At 38.8% G+C, this 26,598-nt stretch overlaps 1 protein-coding gene and 1 non-coding gene across 2 annotated transcripts in view; both read left to right on the top strand.

The window, feature by feature from the left end:
- Positions 1–26,598, top strand: part of LOC139696866 (uncharacterized) — a 565,035-nt gene that overhangs the window by 64,443 nt on the left and 473,994 nt on the right. The window lies entirely within an intron of this gene.
- On the top strand, positions 1,502–1,574 carry TRNAS-GGA (transfer RNA serine (anticodon GGA)). Its single transcript has one exon. It is a non-coding gene; the product is annotated as a tRNA-Ser (tRNA).

Genomic DNA, 26,598 nt, shown 5'->3' with positions numbered 1-26,598 from the left:
GGGAAATGAAAAGAAAAAGACTAAAATGTAGTCTTACAAGGGTCAACATTAAATGGAGGGAATGAAAAACTTATGAAATGGAAGCAGAATTTGAAGGGGGAAAATGTATTTCTCACTAGATTAAAAAACGTTTCACCAAAACCTTGCAAATATTAAAGGATATTAATACCGGAAAATGCTATCATTCCAATTGCATCATTCTTTATTTCCATAATTAAACAGGTGTTATCCATTACTGCCCTGTGCGGAAAAAGGTGTACTTCTGTGATCGGAGAGTTCAAAGTAACATACATATAATTGCCTAGTTTCAGTGAAAACCTTTTTCCTGATCCTCTGTGCAAGTGTGATAAATATTTGTCTTTCCTGAGAGAAAAATAATATTTTGTATTTGAGCATACTTGTGTGTAATTCCAGGAGATCAGAAGCGATTGGTTTCCATTTGTGCAACATACGAGTAAATTAATTTGTAGTAGCTTTAGGCCTGATCCCAGCTCACTTTTCCCAATCCTCTCGTCCTTTTATGGAGCGTAGCTATAACACTATCTATATGCTCTTTGCAATTAAACGTATTCTCTGTGCAATTAAAGGACTATCGATTTTGCTATAAAAGTATTCAGCAAATATTAGTCCATAATTGATGTAGCCCTAGTCATTACCATGGAATTTATACATTACTGTGTACGGCAAAAGTTAAGCCAGCTAAAAACTTTTTCATTAATGGTAATATATAGTAAAAATACTGTTTGCCTTTACAGCATATGTGAACAATATACCTTACATTAATATTTAACCCTTAGCGGTACCCGCTTGGGTCTGATACATTCTTCGGATGATCTTGCCATTTTAATAATTGCTGAAGCATTTGGTTCAAGGAAATCCACTAACGTATCTTAATTCAATATACAACGAACCTGTATGTACAGCGAACAATGTTCAATTTACTCCCTCACAGGAGACGCTTCTTTTTGGGGTGGCGCGAACTTGGTTCTATTAGACCCAGTGCGACTAATTATCTGTTGATTATTTTTGTCGACTTGTTGAAGCTATTCGAATTCTTTTAATTATTTTTTTTTACTTCTGAGTTTTGCATTTCATGTTCCAGCCTCTATGAAAATTTTGTTTATAGGATATTATTTTTTAAAAGAATGAATGAGAGCAATTTACTTTTAGTCTGTTGCTGTGAATAGTGATATTTTTTGACAGATTGTTTTGTGAGTAAATACGATACTCGTACTTGATTGGGATTTTACACTCTGAAATTGTTGCATTGAAATGCACATTAGCGGATGACTCCGTTAAAAGTTACTGTTGCGGCATCTCCCGCAGTTTCTTTGGAATTTGTCAAAGTATTAACACCATAAGTGTTTAAAGTTGGCTTTAACCTCGCGGACAGTGGCGCCTCGCGCACGACTACGAATGCCTGTGACATTGTATGTACGGTATTTCGTCACAACATCTAGTTCCTTTAAAAGCCCCAAAATTTCACAGAGTTTAAGAGTACGCCTCGGTAGCTTAAGTGGCTAAAGCACTCGACCGGAAATCGAGGGATCTGGGTTCGAATCCCAGTTAAGGCGAATGATTTTTACACTCTGAAATTGTTGCATTGACGATACTCGTATATTATGAGTACGTAGGTTTCCGTAAATTTTGTGGGAAAGCATTCGTTATTAAGCAAGATTTTTAAGAAATTTTGAATGGATTGGCGGGGACTGACGATAAAGGTAATTTCATCAAAAATTGAAGTGCAAATGCGACAGCACATATCTGTAGTTACATGGCAAAAAAAAACACCCGGAGCAAATGTTCCAAATAAGAAAACTTCCAGTCTTTCTTTCGGGTCTATACCTCTCTATCCTCAAGTAACTTGCGTATCAATGAAAAAGAAAAAATTATCTGAATTTGTGCTGTTTACCATCCATCACGTTGACAACTTTTTCTGTGTTATTATTGTTTTTCATGAACGGAAATGTGTACGTAGCTATAAGTACATGCGAGCGTACGTAACAAGTTGACTCCTACCGCGCTATCTGGATAATTGCAAAGAAGGAGGATATAATATGAAGACTTCCGGTTATAAATCATGTCTTTCTCTAGATATGAATCATTATAAAATTTAAAAACCCAATTATGAATTATTAAATTCAAAACAAGGAGAAGAATATGACCACATTGCTGAATCTGGTGGTAGCAGGGAATGAAACGGTTTCGGTCTCCCTTTACGCCAAAAATGACTTTTCCGCTAAATGCGATCGCCTAATCTGTAATGTTTTTTTGTCTTTTGGAATAAGTATGCAACAGAATTTAAAGAGCGGGTAGTTTTCAGGAACTAGTTGTGATTCCGAATTACATGAAAACAATATCTATTTTACAAATTGTTTGTTAATATATTCTTCGACAATAGGTCATATGTTCCTGGTAAAAACGTTGTGTAGCCCGTTTAAATAATTATTTTTGAGGCATTTGAAAGATAAAAATGCTAAATTCTTTGCTCGAAAATGCAGAGGAAATGTGAGGAAAACACACGAAACGTTAACGTGGTTCCAGGACACCAAGCGCGGCCAATGCCCTCGAAGAACCCACGCGTCTAACGGAAGGTCAATATGTCTCAATAGCAGATAGGCGACTTTTCATGGAGGATAGCTTATATTCGCTGGTATGGGCATACTTCATATATCACGTTTACAATTTTGACAGCAGTCCAAGTCTTATGTCCGGGGTATCGTCCTCACCACAATCAGCCTGGTCATTAGATTGTTGTTCCTCGTGCTTCTTATGGCGTTTTAAAATTGAGTCTAGATATATTATTTCTTTACGAATGTATGTAATATATATGTATGCATGTGTTTTTATTTTGCATAGATCGGATGAGTTGCTGCGTGGAGGTCGGAGCTAATCGGAGGTCATCTGATCTCATTTTGTTTGAGAGTCGCGGTTGTTTTATAGTATCCTTCGAACCGTCGCGCAAGAAAGGGATTTTAAGGAGTAGAAAAAGGAATACGTAAAAAGAGAATACATACTACTACCTCTTTATTTTACCTTGAGTTATTTTTACGTTCTGAATCAGGGAGAAATCGATCTGTTAATCAGAAATCGATTCCTTTGATATATTCATCATTTTATTGTATGAATGGGCCTAATGTTATTGTATCCGAATGGGCCCAATGAAACTTGGATTAGTCTCTCCTTTGGTTCCCAGTAAAATCGCAATTGATTGTTAGGTATCTTTGCAATACTCAATTTACTTCAACGTGCGTATTTGTATAATCCATGTACATGAAAATATTATTCTTGTTTAGCAACTGCAGATTTTTTTCTAATTTGTCCATCTCTTGAATCAGTGTTCTCTAAGTGGTGTTCAGACCCTCTCAACACATTAAAATTCAAGTGTGAGAGAAATGTAGTAATCCGTTCAACTTACAATAACTATATATTCCAACTATGCGTAAGAAAATAACTATTTTCTTTTAGGCGTCACCTTAGATATGTATTTTCCGGTATATCGTAAGTGGAGTACATTAGCAATATATTTAACATTTAATTTTAGTCCTTTGTGCAATCACTTCAAAGTATTTCCCTGATTATACGGCTCTTTATTGCTCTGAAACGTGCGGTATTGTCGGCAGTTAACCATACTTGTACATTGATAATTTCTGGGATTCTGAAAGCGTAATTACGACATGAATTCATTTAAACTGTCAAAATTCTGTTGCTGGATAATATATGTGATTTCTCTCTGGCACTTCATTAGGTATTATTACTCCTATTCAACGGAAGGACTAGTTCGTATCTTATATCATAGGTCACGCCGTAATGGCTATGTCCTTATGAATGTTTACAAATTATTGCGTTTGTCAAGCATGATGAATGTATGTTCGTAACAATTATCAATGTAATCAGTAGTAGTAGTTATTAGGGGAACGACAGATTGCTAAGAGCATCTGCGCCATTGCGAATAGGTGGATAATTCGGTAGATAGGATAGTAGTATACTACTAGTAGTAGGATATTTAGGAATTCAAGGGAGTTTGGAGTGAAACCTAGCGTCGGCATCAGCGTACTCTTAACGAGAGGCCACAAGGGGTTACACACAGTTTTAACGTCCCATTCGACGGACGGCCTACGTCACTTGAAGTTCTCTCCACTTTGCACCGCAAGTAGGGATACGGATACCACTGAAAAAAATCTGCTACCTCCGGGACTTGAACCAGGGCCGACCAGGGGTGGGGATCCAGTAGTTGTAATCACTATGTGCCATAGTAATTACAGTGTGAACTGTTTGGGGAGAAACCTTTGCCGCGTTTACCACTTCCTATTTATGACCCCCAACACATCTCCCGTGGCACTTTTCTTTAGTAGCAAGGGTTTTTATTCAATTAGTTAAATTCAGATTTAATTGTGTAATTCGTATTACTTAGGTGTTTCCAGTAGCAGAGTTTATTTGCAACCATTAATTTGGTAGCATATTCCGTGCCGTTATTCAATTCAAACAACTCAATAGCCTTCCAAACATTCGACTACAAACTGTTAATGTATGAATCAAATTACCTGACGAGTGAAATGTTTAACATCACTATTCCCGGCCAAAGAATCTTTCGAAATAACTATTTTATAAAGCTCTTTCCTAAAATCTTTCAATGTCAGACAATTCGGACGATTGTCGGACAAGGCTTATTTCCATATCGTGCTATGAGATTCTCTAAGCAGAATGTTTACCAAGGTCTTCGAATATTTGAAAACTATAGATGGAATGTAATAACGATTTCCATGTAGTGTGCGTTCAACTCCGAATTTGCGTTTTATACTTGTCAGGCGATGCCATTTTTCGCGAATAATAATCCAAAATGAGTTTAAAACTTGCGTTTCAAACAAAAATGTCGACTTTAATTTACATTTCTTTCTTTTCATTCTTTCGTTTATTTCTGTTCTCTCCTTCAACTTTTGTTTTTGAACCTGAATGTATGTTTTCGACCCCGACTTCACAATTTTTTTAGGCTTCATTATTGCTCGATTATTTTTAATCGTATTTAATCGCATGAACTTTATACTCATATAATGTCGTATTTTTAATGTTTGAAACTCGCACTAAGTGGCCTGGATGTGTACCTATAATGTAATCCCAAATCTCTTTTGGTTTGCAATCGCATTATTTCAAACACGAGTATTTTAACAAGTTAAATGATTATAGTGACAATACATTTGGGATTAAAACTTATGGTGAAAAAATGTACCCAGAGAACCAATTACGACGCTGAAAAAAATATGTCCTGTCCACAATTGGCCCCTTAGTCCCAATTAGAGGTCGATTTACTCGCTAAAATTTTAAAATATTTCGATAATAGTTGTCCTTATCGCGATTCGAGTACTATTTTAACTGTTGTGATTGAAAATCGATAGCCCAAGTTTCAGAAAATTATCAGTCCACTCCATACTTCAAAATCAGTGATTTTCAACCTTATGTTACTCATGACGGACGTGAACTAATTATTAAAATTCAACGGCGCACCAAAAATGTATTACTTTTTATTTATTTCCCATTTGTTCGAGGTTTCCGTGTCACTACTTTTACTATCTTCTATCTTTCATTTCCTTCATCGTAATTCCACAATGAAAATGTTTTTTTTGAATTAACGTGTATAAAAAAATATCGCCGTATAACAGTGTGCAACATTGGCTGAAAACCCCTGCCGAAGAGAGGTTACGTGGTCCAAAGTCGCGTGATTAATTTCGGTACAGAAATCCGATTTATTATACAGTTCCGACCCCACTCTTTCCTTCCAATCGCCCGTTGCCCTAACCGGGAGACCGCAGGCTCCCCGAGCCCCCCATTCTCGGAGGTGACGGGCCGAGAGACCCCAGGGTTCCATCCTCCCCAACGTCGTCCCGACCATCCCTCTTTCCCCCTCCTCTCCCCGTTCTCTCTTCTCCTTTGGCTCCGTCGCCCCGATCTTTGCCGACCCCTCCCCTACCTCCACCCTAGCCTTCCCGTCGATGCGCGATGGCGACCCTGGCGGGGTGGAAGGCGGGCTGGCAGTGGGGTGGGAGATCATCCTATCTCTCAACCTCCACCGCTCCCTCTCACGTTAACGTCCAAGGGATGCGGGACGTTTCCGCTGCGGATTGCAGGTTGGTTTACTTTTTCTTCCCGACCCCTTCTCCTCTTTTCGGATGTGTACGCCGAATATGGGGACTTTTCGGGGGCAAAATGCCGCGGTGAGGTCCTTGCGTCAATCGGGATTTCATCCACGATTTCCATCGTCGTACTTGTTATATTCTTTGAAGGAACCACGCGTGCCCACTTTTCGTTTGTCTTTTCTCAGCCGTCGCAGGAAATGGCGTGCGAAGTATGGGCGTGGTGGAGCTGGAGCATTGATTCGTTTGGGGGATTACGTGTTTTGCTGACTTGCTTCGGCAATAACCTCTCATCTGTCGCTCGTTTTTTTTCAATTATCTTGAGTAGAGGTGTAGTGATTCTTTAGTTGTGGATTCTCATTGCCGAATATGCGACACATTATTCGTATATTTATGCATGTCATACGTGCATTAATGCATATAATTAATGCCATATATAATTTATAAAGATTATTTTTCTCAGTGGATATAGTTGTGTTGATCTAAATAATTATTGGTATTATCAGTTTAGTAAAATATGCAATAGAAAACAAACTAGAGCACTGCTGTCAACTACATAGAACAGTTAAATCTTAAATATTGATTAAAAATTTAAAGTATATTTTAAAATAGGTGTACATTTTTTTTCATTTGTTCACGTCTCTTATCCAAGTCTCGTAAAAATCGTAAATATAATGTTGTTAGAAACGGTACCGAGTCTCTAATAGCACTTCTTAAATAATTAGCTCGTTATTCGAATCGAGTCTATTCTGTAGCATAAGTATGGAAGCAAAGCTATCTAGTCTTGTCCTAAAACATATGAACAGGATTGATCCACAGATGTACATTCTCTTGTACAATAGGCCGACAGCGCATTCGTCGGACAAGAGAGGGAACCTTATGACCCCTGAGCGAGGCCATGTCCTTTCAAGGAGTTTGGATGCATGGCGTTTGCGTGAGGGAACATATTTTGGAAAATCCTTCCTCTTCGAAATGTAGTGCACACGCAGCATTTCGATTATTCGTAGTTCTCTTTCGTCGGGACATGCGCCCCACGGATGCGAAAACCATTCGTCCGGAGGGAGGGGTGGTTGTGCGTGCAAGGATTTGGCGGACAAAGAGAGAGGGACACACGAAGGGTCAGCTCGCAAACAAAGGCCCTTGACGTCGTCGAGAGGGTGAGTGACTCGGGATTGCATCGGGAAGGACAAACTGAGGATGATGGACTGAAAGAGGACCAGCCGGCTGATCAAAGGATCGGCCGGTGAGTCTTCTGATTGGTCAGATAAAAACACCAGTCCGGATCGTACACAGGCCGCGATGTATGGAATCGAACGCAACGAGCAGCTCAAGAAGAAAGGATTCATATTATCAATGAAAGATTTGCTAAAACGAAAAATATTTAGACAAAATGCTCATATGCCAGTATTTCGGTCCTCTATTGAACATCTTTAGTGAGGTTGAAATAATGTGATTAAAAAGGTATTATCTTCAAAAGCAAGTATGTTCTCAATTGAGGTTAACTGAACGGTAGGCGGTCTGAAGAAATACTGGTACAGTAGAATCCGGCACGAAATACGTACAAGGGACTAACTCAAATATTTTGCGTTTCCTGAATTTCGTATTTTCATGCTAATTTCATTTTCGAATTTCGTGTTAGTAGTTTTCGGTCACTTTCAGTTAATTAAGATGGAATGCATGTGATGTACTTTGACGGGTATGTATTTTTATATTATAGAAGGGTGATTTATTAATCCAATCAACTAAAATAATTCATTCATAATTTAATCACAATATTTTTTTTTAATCATAAAAACTCTTCATGCATAAACGTATTTTGAACCAATAAGTCGAAAGAAATGTATTTTTGCGCGATAAATTCTGCTAAATGTCTCAGGATTTTTAAATGCTCATAAAAATAATTTTTAGAGTTGATAATTTCCTTTTCTTTTAACTCTTGTTGCTTACTCTGATGTAGTCCGCAGTTCAAAAACAAAAGAAAAGGTTAAGTGTATTGCATAAGTAAAATTGGGCAATTAAGTAAATTGCATTTTGATTAGAACAACATGAAGTTTCGAATGTATTTGTAGCCAATTAAAAACCTTGAAAACATTATCGCTGGACAGCGTTTAAAATATTTTCGGTGAAAAATTAAAACCGTGAAGTTTATGCCCCCTTTGCAAAGAATGGTCTATTCCATCTTTCTACAACATCTTCAAAAGTAAAAAAATATATATATTTAAAATCGAATAGTTTGAACTCCGCCGGCTATGGTTTCCCAGGGAGATCTGATATCGGAAAATCACACAGCTAGGGTGAAGCTGATGGCGCCTAGAGAGGTGAACCCGGGCCCTCCGGGTCAGCAGTCCAACGCTCAACCCCTGAACTATCGCGTCCCATCCATAATATATATCATGTATAATTTTTTTAAATTAAAACAGGTGTGCTTTGTTTCTTTTCTCATTTCTGCTCTCCTTTACAATATGACGACACTTGGTATGACACATTCCTGGATAAAACTCGTATTTATGGATACGAGTTATCCTACAATCTATGGAAGGCAAAATTGGCGGATATATATAGATGTGACATTTGGTCAAGGTGTTTCTAACACCATTCCCACAGTCTTTAAATTAAGTTTATCTTCAGGTGGGCTAAGGATCTTTTTTCGCCATAACATTTGTACATACTTCATCATTTAAATTTCTTGAAAACCTTGCGAGTGATTTTGGAGATTGTGTGGCGTTATTCAGGAGTTTCAATCTATAGTTGCATAGTCAATAATTACCTACAGGATACTAAACATGGGCAAATGGTGTCCAAAATACAAATACAGTTCCGAAAAGGAGCTTGTGTCGAGGAAGCGTAACAGTGCTCTGTGTAGCCGAGGTCTAGATAGACCTTCCGACCCAAACGTTTTGATAACTTTCGAAGTGATACACTACCAAAGCAAAACTTTTTTATGTCGGCACTAAGGAGTGACGAAAACCTTGAATTGTGACACTGCACAGATTGTGTTTGTGTGAAAGCCTGGATAGTATCTCTGTAACGTAACGATACAAAGGCAACGATAGGACGACGTGACGCAATATACAAGGGAATACGTGAGCTCATAGAGGTTTTTGTTATTTTTCATGTAGAGTTACAAAGTTTTATTTTAACTCAGGATGGAAAAATTCCATAAAAATACGCCTGAAACTATTAATCATAGAGTTTTCACTAATTTTAATGTGCAAGGCATGGTAGGCCAGTCCTCTTCGTGTTATACTTTCATATTTGAATGTCAATAAGGTATGAATTCGTGAATTACACATTGGAATCAATGGAGTAGTTGTAAACATAGCAGAAGGGAAAATTGAAGGGAAGATCCCGCGGGGAAGGGAAGAGACAAACAAGAATATGGGCCAAATAAAAAAGGACAGAAAACAGAGAAATTATGAGAGTGAGGGAATTAATATTGAATATAGATGAATTAAACGCTGTAGTGAACCAATATTAGGATTGAAATACGGATGATGGTGACCTTGGTACCGAACTTCACTCTGGCGCGACTGCCTCATGTTGTGGCTCTGACCCTCCTCCGATACCTTCCCTCTGACGGACGGAAAAGCTCTTCTTCTTACACCCTTTGTCCTCCCCTGGAGACTAACCCTCTTGGCGTTGGGTGACTCTCCAAAACACGTGTGGTGGGTCCTTCGCCTTTATTGCTTGGAGGAACCAAACACAACCAGTCTACCCCTCACTTATTCCAGCCTTCCTAGGTCTGGCTGGCTTTCGAATTCCCTGTGCGCATGTTATGCCACCGACATGTTTCTTTAGAATTTTTAGAAGAGAAGTTTTAAATTCTATCGTTGTCCTACCTTGTTAAGAGTTTTTTCATATCTTGACCGTTAGTCAATTTACGTCGCGTATGTTTTCATAATGATTGTGATTCAAATCGTGTTAATTCATGCTATTTGCTCAAAATGATTGTCGTCTGTTTAATCGATATTTGTTCTAGTTTTCAAATAGCCATTACATTCATCATCACGTTTTTCAATTTTTTCGTTCTCTAATAAAATGTACATTTCGCGATGCAATACAACATTTGTAAATGGGTGAAGAATTAGATATCTTCCTCTGGAATTGGAGTTAAGAGGGCTTTTTAACGTTACTCGAACTTTGCCAATAGATGCCCGCTGATTTTTCCGTGATTTCACTTCACGGGTTACTCAGGATTCTTAGCTATTATCGGCCTAGCGTTGATTTTCAAATAAAAAATGGTCGTCTGAGTTCATTTTCGATTGTTCTTCAGCGCTAACATTTTTTAATTGGTTGTAATTGTTGGTAAATTTGTACTTTCCTTTTTTAATGAAATATTATTTTTTATCTTATTAGTATCTCTGGAATGGAAAAGGCAGTGGAAACAAGGGTTTTTACCGCAATTATTTTTGTTTGCTTTTACTGAGATTTGCGGTGAATTTGAACCATGTTATAAGCGAATGTTGGAATATTGCATATGAAGGAGTTAGCTTATCTTATTTTGGGTTGAATAATTTGCCAACACAGTGTGGCATCGTAATAAATCCATCAGCGTCAGACAATCTTACCTACTTGTTCTTTTAGTTTCTTAACATGTTTTAATTAGGAACCTTATAGTTTCAGACTTAACCTTTAGGAAACTTTCCATATTGTAGAGAAATGGCATTTTAAAATCGTTATTTTCACTATGCCATTTTAATTATATACATAATCAGTCTCCACCTCCCATCCACCAAATTCCCCCTACCCCTCTCCTTCCTCTAATCAACAATTGTATATATTTTCCTACATGCATGTAATTTACGCCTGTTGATGACACGAAGTTTTAAAACCCGGGTCGTGTGAATAAAAATTGTATAATAGAAAACGCAATTGTTAATTATCATTTCTCTCCAACATGCTATAGTTGATCTACCTTATTTTATTTTTGAATATAGGGCCTCTCCCATCAGTCTCCACCTCCCATCCACCAAATTCCCCCTACCCCTCTCCTTCCTCTAATCAACAATTGTATATATTTTCCTACATGCATGTAATTTACGCCTGTTGATGACACGAAGTTTTAAAACCCGGGTCGTGTGAATAAAAATTGTATAATAGAAAACGCAATTGTTAATTATCATTTCTCTCCAACATGCTATAGTTGATCTACCTTATTTTATTTTTGAATATAGGGCCTCTCATCTTGGTTCCTCTCAACCACATGTACATAAATACTCCGTGATCCACTAAAAAGGTTTGTGGTAGGGGGTGCGAGTACCTGGAGAAATACGAAAGGATAAGGGAGAAGAAAGGAAAAGGGAAAAATATTCACTAATTACCTCAACGTGCACATTTATATACATGCTGGCGGAAGACTTATTTCAAAGCAAGTGTTAATTTTGCCCAAATGAATAGTTCTCTGTCATACGGAAAAGGTGGGAATAAATATGAACCACAACCATTTGTACGACAGATCTCCACCATACCAAGCTGAGTCATGCTGACCTGGAAAGCAAGAAAGGGGAAGTTCTGTTGATTCATGGACAAGCAACTCATGGCCCTAGGCCCTAAAGTCATACATAGAAAATGATCCCGTATAGACTATTAAAGCACCAAATATCCATAATCCTGGCGGATCTTAGTATTTTTTTAAATAACTTACTCAGAACTTCCTCAAATTGATCCATAACCTTAATCGCATATTTCTTTCAAAGGTAACTTAAGTGATTTTAATATAACACCTCTTCTTTTCTGTGCTCTTCACAATGGCACCATTACTTCTTGTACTCTTCTAATGAAGTTCATTTTCTTGAACATAGGAGCGTCTTTAATATTCATATTGAACGCCTATGTTATTTATTCCATCCATTTTGTGACAGCTTCTTCGCCTCCCGCAATTACTCTTATATCTTTACTACTTCATATAGTATATGTTGAAAAGAACGGGTATTAATAGACAACCCTGTCTGGCCCATCTTCGTAGCACTACCCATCCCGACTCTGCGTCAATCCGCCACACGCACCTGAGCAGTCCGACACATGTACAGGTTGCCAATCAGCCCCCTATCTCTCCAATCTATTCCTAATTTCTGCAATATATTCATCAGTTTTTCCCAATTCACTCTATTAAACGCCTTTTAAAATCTAAAAAAAACAGGCAAATACGTCCTGATTGTATTCTACGATATTTTCGTGTATCCCTCTCTGTTAGTGACCTCATTACTGCTATGGCATCACGTGCACCTCTCTCCCCTTTAAGGACCCAAACTGATCATCCCCTAAGTAGTAATTTATCTATCTCTTTATTCTTCTAATGATAATTCTAATTACCACCTTAGTTGCATGTGAAATCAATCTAATGGTTCTATGGTCGTCACATATGGTTGCTACAGTCTTTCCTGCGATGGAATCATCAAGGATTGAATAGAATCTTTCCGCCAAATTTCTCCCCTATATATTCTACTAATTAGCCCATCAAAATCTTCCATACGTTTTTTCCAAAATCCTTACGCAGTTCAACGAGAATGTTATCTTTTTTCACCTTCGCAGACTTATTTGATTTCTATTCTCTTTCCCTTTCCTTCTACCAGCGAAGTACAGCTGAACCTAAGTTAAACACATCTATGTCATGTTCTTTTTCTATGTCTTAGTTTGGTGGCCTAAAGTCCTCTAGATATATGCAGTTACCCTATATATTCTCTTCATCTCTCTTAAATATTTCCCGGGTCAATTCCTAATTTTCTTGAATTTTTTCTTCGATTGTTTTCACGGATTTTTCCTTCTTACTTTCTGAAAATGATTTCCTTTTTCTTCACAGCGCACTATTAATAATTATTATAGCAAAAAGTGAATACTGCAAAAAGAGAAAAGCCTATGCTAGAGGATATAGAAATGAAAAAATGAATCGTGTAAAATCGAACTGGCGACCTTTGGCGCCGGAGTCCGATTTCTTACCCCTAGTCCTCCTCCCTTCCTTTGTAAGCTGTCCATACCTTCTATTTCATCTCCCACCACTCTTCTTTCGCCCTATTATTTTCTCGCCTCGGTTTATTATTAACTCTTTGTGATTCCTCCATCCTAATTCTGTGATCACATTATTCCATTTCCTTCTCTCGTCCATCTTCCTTATCGCATCGTCTGCAATTCATGGTTTCCTTATCTTTCTCCTTTATTATTGTCTTAATTCTTCTTATAGCTACGTTTTTGGCTTTTGATATCCTATTTTTTATGCGGCCTCAACTTTCTTTTAATGCACCCGTTTCTCTGTCCTCATTCATAATGTTTTCTCCTGCCGCTGAGTACCCCTTCCTTTTTGTTCCGATTTAAGCTTCTGTTTTCCATTTCCTATCCGTCTTCCCTGTTTTAACCTCTTGTATCTGACGTTACACGTCCCTAGTGCTAAATTATGATCTGAATCCGAAGCCGGTCCCGGAACGGGAAACTGTGAATTAATCACACTGTTCCTAAAACTTTACCTAACCATAATATAGTTCAACTGATATCTCTCTGAATCTCTGCGAATATTCCACTAATACCTAAGCCTATTGCGGTGTTTAATACAAGGGCTTGTTATGATTAAACTCCGTCGCCTACAGAATTCTTTTGGTTTCTCCTCGCGGTCATTCCACTTTCCTAAAATGTAATCCCCTACCTCACTACCATTAAGGTCACGGTCCAATCCCTCATCACTATCAAAAGTTTCCTTCCGAGTGAGTGCCTTTCACCATATCAATGTTGTAGTCCATTTTGAGCGTTTCGGTGGATAATGCAAAGTTTTTTGGTAAGTCTTTCGTCGTTTCAATTATAAACCTTCTCATATTATTGCCAAAATTTTTGTAAAATGATATAATAATAATAATGGTGCATTCATGGTGGAGAATAAATCGCCCTGCCACACATTCTTAGCATCACTGGGTTCCATGTAAATGTATATGATTGATATCTTCATTCACCTCCGACGTTCAACGCCTTCAGCTCAGTAGCTTAGTTGCGTTAAATACTGAAATAGAGATGCGAGAATCTTTTCCCGTTGCATATTATTTTCTACAAAGGTCAAAACTCGACTGTCCTGAAAATCCCCGTTACGTTCTCCCCGTTCGGCACTCCCCTCTCCATGGGCCGCGTAAGACCCTCCTCCCTCTCCCCATTCCCATAGTCCCGGTTCAACCCCTCTCCCATTTCTCTCTCTCTCTCTCCACCCCTCTTGCACAGGACTCCGGCGTACCCCGCGTCCTACGTATATTGATTCAGCGATCGCTCCTACCGCCTCCTCATCATCGTCTATCAATCCATTTCCCCTTCTATTTCTCTTTGACTTCGTTCCCTCTTTGTCCGTATTACGGTTTCAGTCTCCCTGAGCGGCTGAGTGCAACAAAGTGCATGGTGACCTCAGCAGGGTTCACTTAAAGTCTGCTGAATTTATTTTGCCAAATACTTAATGCTATCGATACTTAATTCCATTTTAGTTATAAATGTTAATAACGCTGGTATATATTGTAATTAGACAAGTGAGTTTAGTTAGTAAGGATGTTAAGAAAAGTTCCGTTAGAAATTTGATATGGGGTGTGATTTTTGTGGCGTGGATACAGGGCAGTGGAAGGAAGATAATAAGCGTTGATTGGAGATTTTTGTGATATTGATGTGGAGGAGGATGTAGATGGTAAAATGGTCGGTAAGGAAAACAGTCGGAGAAGTACTAGGCATGTTGGAAGGTTGGTATAAATACAGGCATTTTGATTGGCGATGGAATGTTGAAGATTGTGATAGATGGGAGGACGTTGGGCAAGCGAGGTTAGGCGTAGGAAAAGGTTGAAAGTGTTAGGCAGAATGAAAGGATGTCGAAAGTTTTGGATTTGAGGAAAGATTTAATGCATTTTGAGGTGTCTTGTTGTGTCTTTTTTGACGAAATTAAGTAATGTTGTGATGATTATTCTTTGTTCATCCCCAAACCAATCTTAATGGTAGGCCACCAATAATAGTCATTTAACTTCCACTTTATTTCGAGAAGGATATGCACGTAAAAATTAGGTAATTTGTATTGATGATTGATTTTTTCCGGGACAAAATAAAATATAAAATAAGAGTTATGTCTATTAATGCAACAATTTCAGAGCGTAAAAATCATTCGCCTTGACTGGGACTCGAACCCAGATCCCTCAATATCCGGTCGAGTGCTTTAGCCACTTAAGCTACCGAGGCGTCCTCTTAAACTCTGAAATTTTGGGGCTTTTAAAGGAACTAGATGTTATGACGAAATACCGTACATACAATGTCACATGCATTCGTAGTCGTGCGCGAGGCGCCACTGTCCACGAGGTTAAAAGCCAACTTTAAACACGTATGGTGTTTTCCCTTTGACAAATTCCAAAGAAACTGCGGGAGATGCCGCAACAGTAACTTTTAACGGAGTCATCCGCTAATGTGCATTTTAATGCAACAATTTCAGAGCGTAAAAATCATTCGCCTTGACTGGGACTCGAACCCAGATCCCTCAATATCCGGTCGAGTGCTTTAGCCACTTAAGCTACCGAGGCGTCCTCTTAAACTCTGAAATTTTGGGGCTTTTAAAGGAACTAGATGTTATGACGAAATACCGTACATACAATGTCACATGCATTCGTAGTCGTGCGCGAGGCGCCACTGTCCACGAGGTTAAAAGCCAACTTTAAACACGTATGGTGTTTTCCCTTTGACAAATTCCAAAGAAACTGCGGGAGATGCCGCAACAGTAACTTTTAACGGAGTCATCCGCTAATGTGCATTTTAATGCAACAATTTCAGAGCGTAAAAATCATTCGCCTTGACTGGGACTCGAACCCAGATCCCTCAATATCCGGTCGAGTGCTTTAGCCCCTTAAGCTACCGAGGCGTCCTCTTAAACTCTGAAATTTTGGGGCTTTTAAAGGAACTAGATGTTATGACGAAATACCGTACATACAATGTCACATGCATTCGTAGTCGTGCGCGAGGCGCCACTGTCCACGAGGTTAAAAGCCAACTTTAAACACGTATGGTGTTTTCCCTTTGACAAATTCCAAAGAAACTGCGGGAGATGCCGCAACAGTAACTTTTAACGGAGTCATCCGCTAATGTGCATTTTAATGCAACAATTTCAGAGCGTAAAAATCATTTGCATTAAAATGCACATTAGCGGATGACTCCGTTAAAAGTTACTGTTGCGGCATCTCCCGCAGTTTCTTTGGAATTTGTCAAAGGGAAAACACCATACGTGTTTAAAGTTGGCTTTTAACCTCGTGGACAGTGGCGCCTCGCGCACGACTACGAATGCATGTGACATTGTATGTACGGTATTTCGTCATAACATCTAGTTCCTTTAAAAGCCCCAAAATTTCAGAGTTTAAGAGGACGCCTCGGTAGCTTAAGTGGCTAAAGCACTCGACCGGATATTGAGGGATCTGGGTTCGAGTCCCAGTCAAGGCGAATGATTTTTACGCTCTGAAATTGTTGCATTAAAATGCACATTAGCGGATGACTCCGTTAAAAGTTACTGTTGCGGCATCTCCCGCAGTTTCTTTGGAATTTGTCAAAGGGAAAACACCATACGTGTTTAAAGTTGGCTTTTAACCTCGTGGACAGTGGCGCCTCGCGCACGACTACGAATGCATGTGACATTGTATGTACGGTATTTCGTCATAACATCTAGTTCCTTTAAAAGCCCCAAAATTTCAGAGTTTAAGAGGACGCCTCGGTAGCTTAAGTGGCTAAAGCACTCGACCGGATATTGAGGGATCTGGGTTCGAGTCCCAGTCAAGGCGAATGATTTTTACGCTCTGAAATTGTTGCATTAAAATGCACATTAGCGGATGACTCCGTTAAAAGTTACTGTTGCGGCATCTCCCGCAGTTTCTTTGGAATTTGTCAAAGGGAAAACACCATACGTGTTTAAAGTTGGCTTTTAACCTCGTGGACAGTGGCGCCTCGCGCACGACTACGAATGCATGTGACATTGTATGTACGGTATTTCGTCATAACATCTAGTTCCTTTAAAAGCCCCAAAATTTCAGAGTTTAAGAGGACGCCTCGGTAGCTTAAGTGGCTAAAGCACTCGACCGGATATTGAGGGATCTGGGTTCGAGTCCCAGTCAAGGCGAATGATTTTTACGCTCTGAAATTGTTGCATTAAAATGCACATTAGCGGATGACTCCGTTAAAAGTTACTGTTGCGGCATCTCCCGCAGTTTCTTTGGAATTTGTCAAAGGGAAAACACCATACGTGTTTAAAGTTGGCTTTTAACCTCGTGGACAGTGGCGCCTCGCGCACGACTACGAATGCATGTGACATTGTATGTACGGTATTTCGTCATAACATCTAGTTCCTTTAAAAGCCCCAAAATTTCAGAGTTTAAGAGGACGCCTCGGTAGCTTAAGTGGCTAAAGCACTCGACCGGATATTGAGGGATCTGGGTTCGAGTCCCAGTCAAGGCGAATGATTTTTACGCTCTGAAATTGTTGCATTAAAATGCACATTAGCGGATGACTCCGTTAAAAGTTACTGTTGCGGCATCTCCCGCAGTTTCTTTGGAATTTGTCAAAGGGAAAACACCATACGTGTTTAAAGTTGGCTTTTAACCTCGTGGACAGTGGCGCCTCGCGCACGACTACGAATGCATGTGACATTGTATGTACGGTATTTCGTCATAACATCTAGTTCCTTTAAAAGCCCCAAAATTTCAGAGTTTAAGAGGACGCCTCGGTAGCTTAAGTGGCTAAAGCACTCGACCGGATATTGAGGGATCTGGGTTCGAGTCCCAGTCAAGGCGAATGATTTTTACGCTCTGAAATTGTTGCATTAAAATGCACATTAGCGGATGACTCCGTTAAAAGTTACTGTTGCGGCATCTCCCGCAGTTTCTTTGGAATTTGTCAAAGGGAAAACACCATACGTGTTTAAAGTTGGCTTTTAACCTCGTGGACAGTGGCGCCTCGCGCACGACTACGAATGCATGTGACATTGTATGTACGGTATTTCGTCATAACATCTAGTTCCTTTAAAAGCCCCAAAATTTCAGAGTTTAAGAGGACGCCTCGGTAGCTTAAGTGGCTAAAGCACTCGACCGGATATTGAGGGATCTGGGTTCGAGTCCCAGTCAAGGCGAATGATTTTTACGCTCTGAAATTGTTGCATTAAAATGCACATTAGCGGATGACTCCGTTAAAAGTTACTGTTGCGGCATCTCCCGCAGTTTCTTTGGAATTTGTCAAAGGGAAAACACCATACGTGTTTAAAGTTGGCTTTTAACCTCGTGGACAGTGGCGCCTCGCGCACGACTACGAATGCATGTGACATTGTATGTACGGTATTTCGTCATAACATCTAGTTCCTTTAAAAGCCCCAAAATTTCAGAGTTTAAGAGGACGCCTCGGTAGCTTAAGTGGCTAAAGCACTCGACCGGATATTGAGGGATCTGGGTTCGAGTCCCAGTCAAGGCGAATGATTTTTACGCTCTGAAATTGTTGCATTAAAATGCACATTAGCGGATGACTCCGTTAAAAGTTACTGTTGCGGCATCTCCCGCAGTTTCTTTGGAAGTTATGTCTATTATTTGATCATCAGTTTAAGTACGTGCGTAACCTTTATTGCTAACCATATGCACCACCCATGAATTTTCTCGAAAGGGTCTGTCACAGCCTATCGTATCATTAATTTCCTTGGGATATGTATTCGCACAAAATCCGAAAATAATTGTAAAAAGATTGGCGAATTTTTTTAATCAAATTTTCTCGTAAATATTGATCAAATTTCACGCCCAATGCCAAACCCGAAAAAAAGTTTTCGTTCTCGGTATATGCCCCATAATTGAGGTTTTTCTAAAGTTAGAATCTAATTCTTCGCAAAATATATCTGTTTTTTTAATTTTTGGTGGTTTTATTAAGCCTTAAATGGGAAAATGGATATTTAACTTGTAATACTGCATTCATCGAGTCGAAAACTCCACGAATCGCGGGTTAAAGTATCTCTTTTGCGGAGTTTCCATTCGAGTAAAACCGGCGGATATCTTGCTATGGTTAATCCCGATAAATTAACTTATTGCAGCAGCTGTGTCCTGGTTTAATGACGGTATAGCATTTTATACGATTATGAGAATGTTTTTATTTATTAATAAATAATGAATATACCTCATGGTACATTTATTACACTTTATCAACATATCATAGTGGTTCTTATAATAGAATGGTGCCCAGAGTTCGGGTGCCCCGACCGTCGGTTGTTTGCTTCTGTGTAACGGGTTCAAAATGAGCAAGATTTGATTTGGACGCCGCTTATGCTCCTGTAGAAGTTGGTTTGCTGCCAAGTACATTTCGGTATTAATGGATGGCATTTATATGATTCAAGATAATAGCCTTTTGAGTTGACTACTAACCATTTCATTTTCTTTCCTTATTCGGTTTGAATATGGCTTGGAATTCAATAACTATTTGTTAGATATGTCTGGGATGTCCTGTTTTCAGTTCCATAAGAAAACTAATCTTATCTACGATGGAGTCAATAGTAAAGGAAATAAGAACGGAAACGACTAATTGCTTACGGGATATTCTCCGAGCTACCTACTTGATTTTTATCGGAATATTTGACGTCTTCCGCGATGTTTTTTTTTACATTCTCATCTTCTAAATTCACTAAGAGTGATTAAAGCGATGGAAAAATTGGCTGGAATCGCATGTTATATTTTACGAGCGCTTCAAAATTACCTAATTCTCCTCAAACAGAGTTAGTCCTTTTTCGAAAACAAATTATACCCTTTGGCAACATACAGTTATGGTCTCTTAGTACATTCACGTACATTATCAACAGAACAGTGTTGTGTTAATTACTATTAAAAACCAAATTTTTTGGTCAGCCCATCAAATCTCCTTAATTGGTAAACAGCCTAGCATTCGCCGGAAGGAAGGATGAATTTGATCCTTCCACTTGAGAAAACAATAGCATCATGCTCTATTGCGAGTTCACCTGGGCATCGCTTGTAAAATGCCATTTCTTCTTTGTCCTTCCATCACCATCCTCTTTCAGCCTTCATCATGCCTTTTTCGCATCTTCCTATCTTCTCTCTCCTCATTAAGCTAATAATGAATAAAATATCCTTTTTCGCCTGATTTCGTACTTTTCCGTACTAAAAAAATTGCCCTGGTAGATAGATTTATGAGCGTTTCAAACTACTTGCTCAACTTCCTCTTCATAGTCGATTATGGATACTAGCAGTTTACTATTTTATTCATTTTTCAAGTTTTTCAATTTTCCTTGAATTTTATTAGTAATGAGGCAGCAAGGTCTAAATTAAGACACGAAGAAAACTTGTGCATTGTGCCTTCTATCAGTTCTTTGGTAAAAATGGTTACTTTCTTAACCTTTCCGTTTAAGTGCATTATCATCATACTGTATAATTTTGACACGAAAGAAACGATTAAGTTCAAAAGTGACTTCAGAACGTGAAAAGTTTTATATTCGAAAACCGGTTGGACATCGGGGCAATAAATAGCGAAGTAAATGATAAACTATGACTTTTTATAATAGACCGTTTAAATCTACTTTTTTATTTCTAATGGGGTAAAAATGTGCGTATTTTGAGACTTAGAGATGTAGACATAAAACAATAAAGGAGAAAATAGCACCTTATATTGCGGACGAAATATTTTATGAGTATAGAGATTTAAGTCCTTCACTTTAAATCGTCATTAAAACATTGATTTGAACAATGTAGACCGCGCAACCGAAAAGAAAGTGTGATTCAACGTGAGTTGGGTATCATATCTAGGAATCACTGGAATATAACTTCGACCTCCTAGGTTCTTTGTGGTTCATAGCCGCTATCGTGTAACTAACTCCACAAAGTCGTTTCCGAAGCGATCAATTGCACAATCGCTGCTAACTCATGACTTAAAGTTAATCTTGAGCATTGATTGAACTATAATTAAGTGGATTCCTTTGATCAAGTCCATTTTTCTGTATAATGGATGTCAATTATTTGGGAAGGTATGGATAGAGGCTTACTGTATTAACTCTGTTGGAAGAGGCTTACTCTATTAACTGACAAATATTCGACATTCAAGTAATAAAACGAGCATTGTCCATATGTTTGAGCTTGATCTTCAGTATCCGATAGCATATTTCGATGACTACAGTGAACGGAACCTAAATTCGTTTATCATGAGAAGTAGATGGGATCCTCGTCCAGTCAGCAACCAGTTTCCACTGGGTAGCTATAGCTACGGGTATTTAAAGATTCACCTTCTACCCGCGGCTGAAGACAATGTTTATTCCTAGCTCGTTTACTGAGAAACCTGTTCCCATCTGACTTTTGATGTAATACACAATTCTTGTGTACAAATATGTCAATCATGTCTAAATATTTTAAGACATTAATAATAGCATGAGATAACATTTGCAGAGAATTCTTTGACATAGTATTTGTCTGAAAGGTAATGGAGTTCCGCGTTGAGTAGGGGGTCATGCTTCGGACTGGGTGAATCCGCAAAATTCCTACATTAAGACCATTTTGGATAAATTCAAGTTATGTTCTTTTCTGGGAAAAAATACGTCGATGCTGGGAAAAGGAACTATGTAGTCCGCAACCCTGAAAATGATGATCTCAGTGGCTAGGTTTAGTACGGGGTGAAATTTACGTTACTGATCAAGCCACAGGTTGATGATTGTTGCTACCCTGGATAAACGATTAATCTGTACGCCTTGCTGCAGCAGAGATTTGCGTTACAGTTTCGGTACACACGCGATCCACAAGGGGAGTTGCTGTTTAAATGGCAATGTACTGGGCTATGGGATATTTTAATTAGGCATTTAGGATTTTTGCCATAAATCCCAAGAAAAATTAACGCAGATAGCATAAACATATTAGTATAGACTGGCCGAAAAACGGTCGGTATTTTGGGTGTAATGAGTGTAGCAGGTTTATCATCAAAATATTAATGTTACATGATAATAACGGATTGAGCACGGATAATATAAGATTGAGCCGCTAAGGCCTGAACAATTGAAAAATGCAAATTTGAGGATTTTTACTAAAGAAGTACTTGAGCTAACATTCTGCAGTAAAATGTTCTTCGTGTGTTCTATTTACTTAGCCGGTTCAAATGTTACAATTTTGATGCAGGTGGCTTTTTTCCATTGCAAAGATTATACATGTAGCTTAATGTATGGCAAGGTCAGCAGTTTGAAGTTTGTAAGATGGATTTTAGAGATATACTATATATTAGTCTTCATTAAAATTGTATTTCTTCGCGGAGTGTTTTACGGAGTGAGTAATTCTGGATGACAATACCACTTTAGTTTGCTAATATATATATATATATATATATATATATATATATATATATATATATATATATATATATATATATAGATAGATGATTTCGTCGATGTAACACGGAAGTGTTGAATAACAAACTTGCACAGCAACAAACAATATAAGAATGCATATATATATATATATATATATATATATATATATATATATATATATATATTTCTATGCATTTTATTAGGCTTGCCAAACATGTAATGTTCATGCAAATCAGTGTAAAAACAACCGGACAGAATCATCAGCCTTCGTGTCAAGTAATAGTAAATGTACTGTTTACTATATGAATGTGAGCCTCCCACCATAGAGACTAATGAACGTGCACTCCCAGAAATTTAGCAAAAGGTGATTAATATTCCCTAATGGCCGTAAGTATGTCTCGACCAATCGGTGTCAAAAATCACTCGGGACTACATGATGATTAATATAGAAGCAAGCACATTGAAGTCGTCCGCACAGGAACCAGAATCACACTATAGATGGTCACTACACACAGATGTTACCAAAGTGCTTTTTCCAATGAGTAATCCAAACGATGGGTTTAATGACGAGAAAACTCGGCACACATTATATGTTTAACACGTACTCACACACTGGTACGTATACGTAACTCTTTCACTTTTTCCATTTGGAAAGAAGAAAGGATTTCGTAACATCAAGCAACTTCTGGTGCTATATTTCTTCAGATGCATTGCTGTTTATTTCTATTCATTTCCTTTTCATTCGCTTCATTTGTGAGTTACCGATTTTAATTTGAAATCCATGGGCTATGAGCTATTACTTGTCATGCCTGTTTTTTATTTTTGCTTCTTATTTACAGATCGCAGTTGATCACCGTTATCTGTTCTTACAGCCCGGAAATGGCTATTCTGTAGTAATTGATTACCCTATTATTATTAGGATTGACAGTCTCCCGTGTGGTGTTTAACGGGAAATAAACCGTAAAAAATGTCAACTTGATTAGAATTACCCAATTTCTCCGTGCCCATTCTTTTATTATAAGATAATAATATCCTCAACTGTAGAAAGCGCTTCTAGGTAAGCAGTGATTTATCTTTTTAATGATGAGTCAATTAAGTTTAGGAAAATATTTTTTATGTGCTTATTTATGTGTTTTTAGGTCAAGGATACCAGAATATTGCTTCCAAAAAATTTAAATCGATTCGCGATCAGTCTTTCGTGGGAGCCATTACATAAATTGTTCAACTACTGGTCACATCTTTAGAGAAAGTCAACGAAAGTCTTCCAAAATAACTAAAACTCACTCTCTCTCCATTTTCAATTCATCTAAGGAGAAAAATGAAGTTTCTCACTTGTTCTTCTTCAGGTCTGATTATAATACTCGTATTTTGCATTCTAGTCCCACTGAATAGTTTCTGAGAGTTGGTTACATTCTTCTCTCGGAGGTAGTTGTTGCTTTTTCTTTTACTGGTTGGTAAGATATAAGGTAGTGTTTTTTGAAATCCTCCTTGTCTGTTTAATTTTTCATAATTTTCAGTCCGCCTTGATGATTTTAATTTCCATGTAGCTTCAGTGAGCATCATTAAGATGTTTAAATTTTCTTCGTGAATTTAATGAGACCATTATGCAGAATACAGTGCGCAAAGACAGTAAAAGCAAGATTGGATTAGATTGTAGTAATAGGTGGCTTATTTAAAATCTTTTGATCTAAGACTCCACGAACGTAAAGGTTTGAGAATCGGAATGGCCCGTAATGGACTGAAGTCAAGATTGACAAGATGACAAGGTTGTCCGTCATTGCTTGTGCTTCTTAACTTGGGCACTGTAGGAATGTTAAGGGTGGCATGAGGGGAGGGGGCTGCGGCGGGGAATAAAGACAGACAGAGAGCTTTCGTTTCATATCTGCGTACGACAAACCTTTTGTATGACAGCCAAGGGATTACAGTCGTTGCTGAGAGCATTGAGGAATCAGTGCGATAGGCATGGGATGAAAGAGAGTACTAAGAAAAATAAAAGGGATTCTTAATAAACATGATATCTAGTTAAGGGAATATAAATTCAAGTTGGTAGACCGGTTGAGGTTTTAGGTAATATTTTTGGCGAAAGTGAGCGCGGCAGTAAGGATATTAGGAGGATTGTATCGGTAAAGGAAGTATTAACAAGGAGCAAGGAAGTGATGATAGGTATCCTGGTTAAATATTTCAAAAAGAAGTGTTGGCCACTTTGACGCGGGGAGTAATGCTGTCTGTATCTAATTACAAAAGATAGAAGGAGAGTGTATAGGAGAGGCTTATGAGCAAAGGATATTGGAAAAGGACTAAGAAAGAAAGGAGTACGGAGAGGAAAAAAAACATGTCACGCCAGCCATGTTGAGAAGTGAGAGAAATTTGCTGGGAGAGGTTAGGAGAAGACATTAAAGGTGGATGGGCGAGGCATTAAGAGGTCATGTGATGTCGAAGAGAAAATATTGCTCAGGATGACTTGTGAGGAAAAGAATAGGCAATTTAAATTGGGTGGATTGGATTTTGACCTTAGAAGAATTACAGTATAAGGGTCTAAACAAAATATGCCTTGGATTAGTAATCCATCTACGCCTGATATAACAGAGACAGAGTCATTGATATGTGCTCAATGGTGACTTCATAGTACTTGAGAATCGGGGTTGTTCAATGTGTGGCAGTGGAAAGTATGATGAGGTCTCAGGCGTGATATGGTGGAAGCGTAACATATTAAAACCACAGGTATTGCAATTTTCCGCTAGATATTTTATTTCAACACTACCGGTTTCGATGTTTTCGCATCATCATCAGGTGTGAGCACAAGTGCGTATCTTCTCCACATATATAGTTGCATACAAGGGGTGGGGGGTTTAAGGGGGGGAAAAAGGAGGGGAAAAAAGGGGACAGGGGAATTCCATGAGGGGAAGGGATGAAAGGAGGGGTCAAAGAGGCGGGGGGGAAACAGTGGGAATTCCATGGGGTGGGGGGTTTTTTGGGGGCAATACTGAGAATTAACAATACGGCCGCCGGATTGGCACAGGTAATAAAATAAAGACATTGAGCTGTAGAGGGCCCCGCAGCAATGAAGGGCCGGAACAATCTGCCGGTGGGCCTCGCGAGTGATGTCCCGTGGCGAGGGTCATTGCTCTGCTGGCTGGATGACGTCCTTAGGACGCCTGCGATGCGTCGGGGGATCAGTGGTGTTGTCCGTCGAGTCCATCCGGGGAATCGAAGGAACCGGGAGGGGAAAGGGGTGGTCGTTAACGGGGAGGAAGTGGGGGGGGGCAGGAGAAGAGGAAGGTTAAAATTGGGGAAAACTATTGGGGAAATTGATAGCTAGAAGGGGGGAATGTGAAGTGACAAACACATCATTAAGGAGGGGAATTCCTTTTTTTGTGTGTTGTATTATTTCACACTGTTCGAGTGCGTCCAACTTGCGCCCTTTCGTTTGTAGATGTAGCACTTTAAATTCGAAGTTGCAGTGATGGCCTGTTTCGATTAATTGTTTCGCGAGATTAGAATTCGTGTTATCTGCATAAATTCCTCTTCGGTGTTCCTTGATCCGATTGTCAAAACTCCTCCCTGTTTGACCAATGTAGCTGGCCTGACACTCGCACTCAAGCATATACACCCCACTCCTTTTATTCCTGTCGATCGGGTCCTTAATCTGGCTTAAACACTTGGATAGTGTTGATGGAATATAGAATGAAATTCGGAAATTGTCCTTGGGGATGGCTTTGGTTATATTGTATGAAAGATGGTTCACGAACGGAATTTTGCACCATTTCCGATCTAACGTGTTCGTGTCCTGTGTGAGTGTAGTGCAGATAGAGGTGGCTTGTTTTCTTATTTTCTTCTTAAGGAGCGTATTTGGAATTCCCACATTTTCCCCCCCGCCTCTTTGACCCCTCCTTTCATCCCTTCCCCTCATGGAATTCCCCTGTCCCCTTTTTTCCCCTCCTTTTTCCCCCCCTTAAACCCCCCACCCCTTGTATGCAACTATATATGTGGAGAAGATACGCACTTGTGCTCACACCTGATGATGATGTGAAAACATCGAAACCGGTAGTGTTGAAATAAAATATCTAGTGGAAAAATGCAATACCTGTGGTTTTAATAAGTGGAAAGTATCTTCGATCAGTGGTTTTGCTTTAAAACACTCATTTAATTTAAAGGTATACTTTCTAATACTTAATG

Source organism: Hetaerina americana, unplaced genomic scaffold, assembly GCF_022747635.1.
Source record: "Hetaerina americana unplaced genomic scaffold, ioHetAmer1.1.p SCAF_7, whole genome shotgun sequence".
Classification (NCBI taxonomy): Eukaryota; Metazoa; Arthropoda; class Insecta; order Odonata; family Calopterygidae; genus Hetaerina; species Hetaerina americana.
Note: the sequence above shows the minus strand (reverse complement) of the source record. Positions and strands in the feature narration are given on the sequence as shown.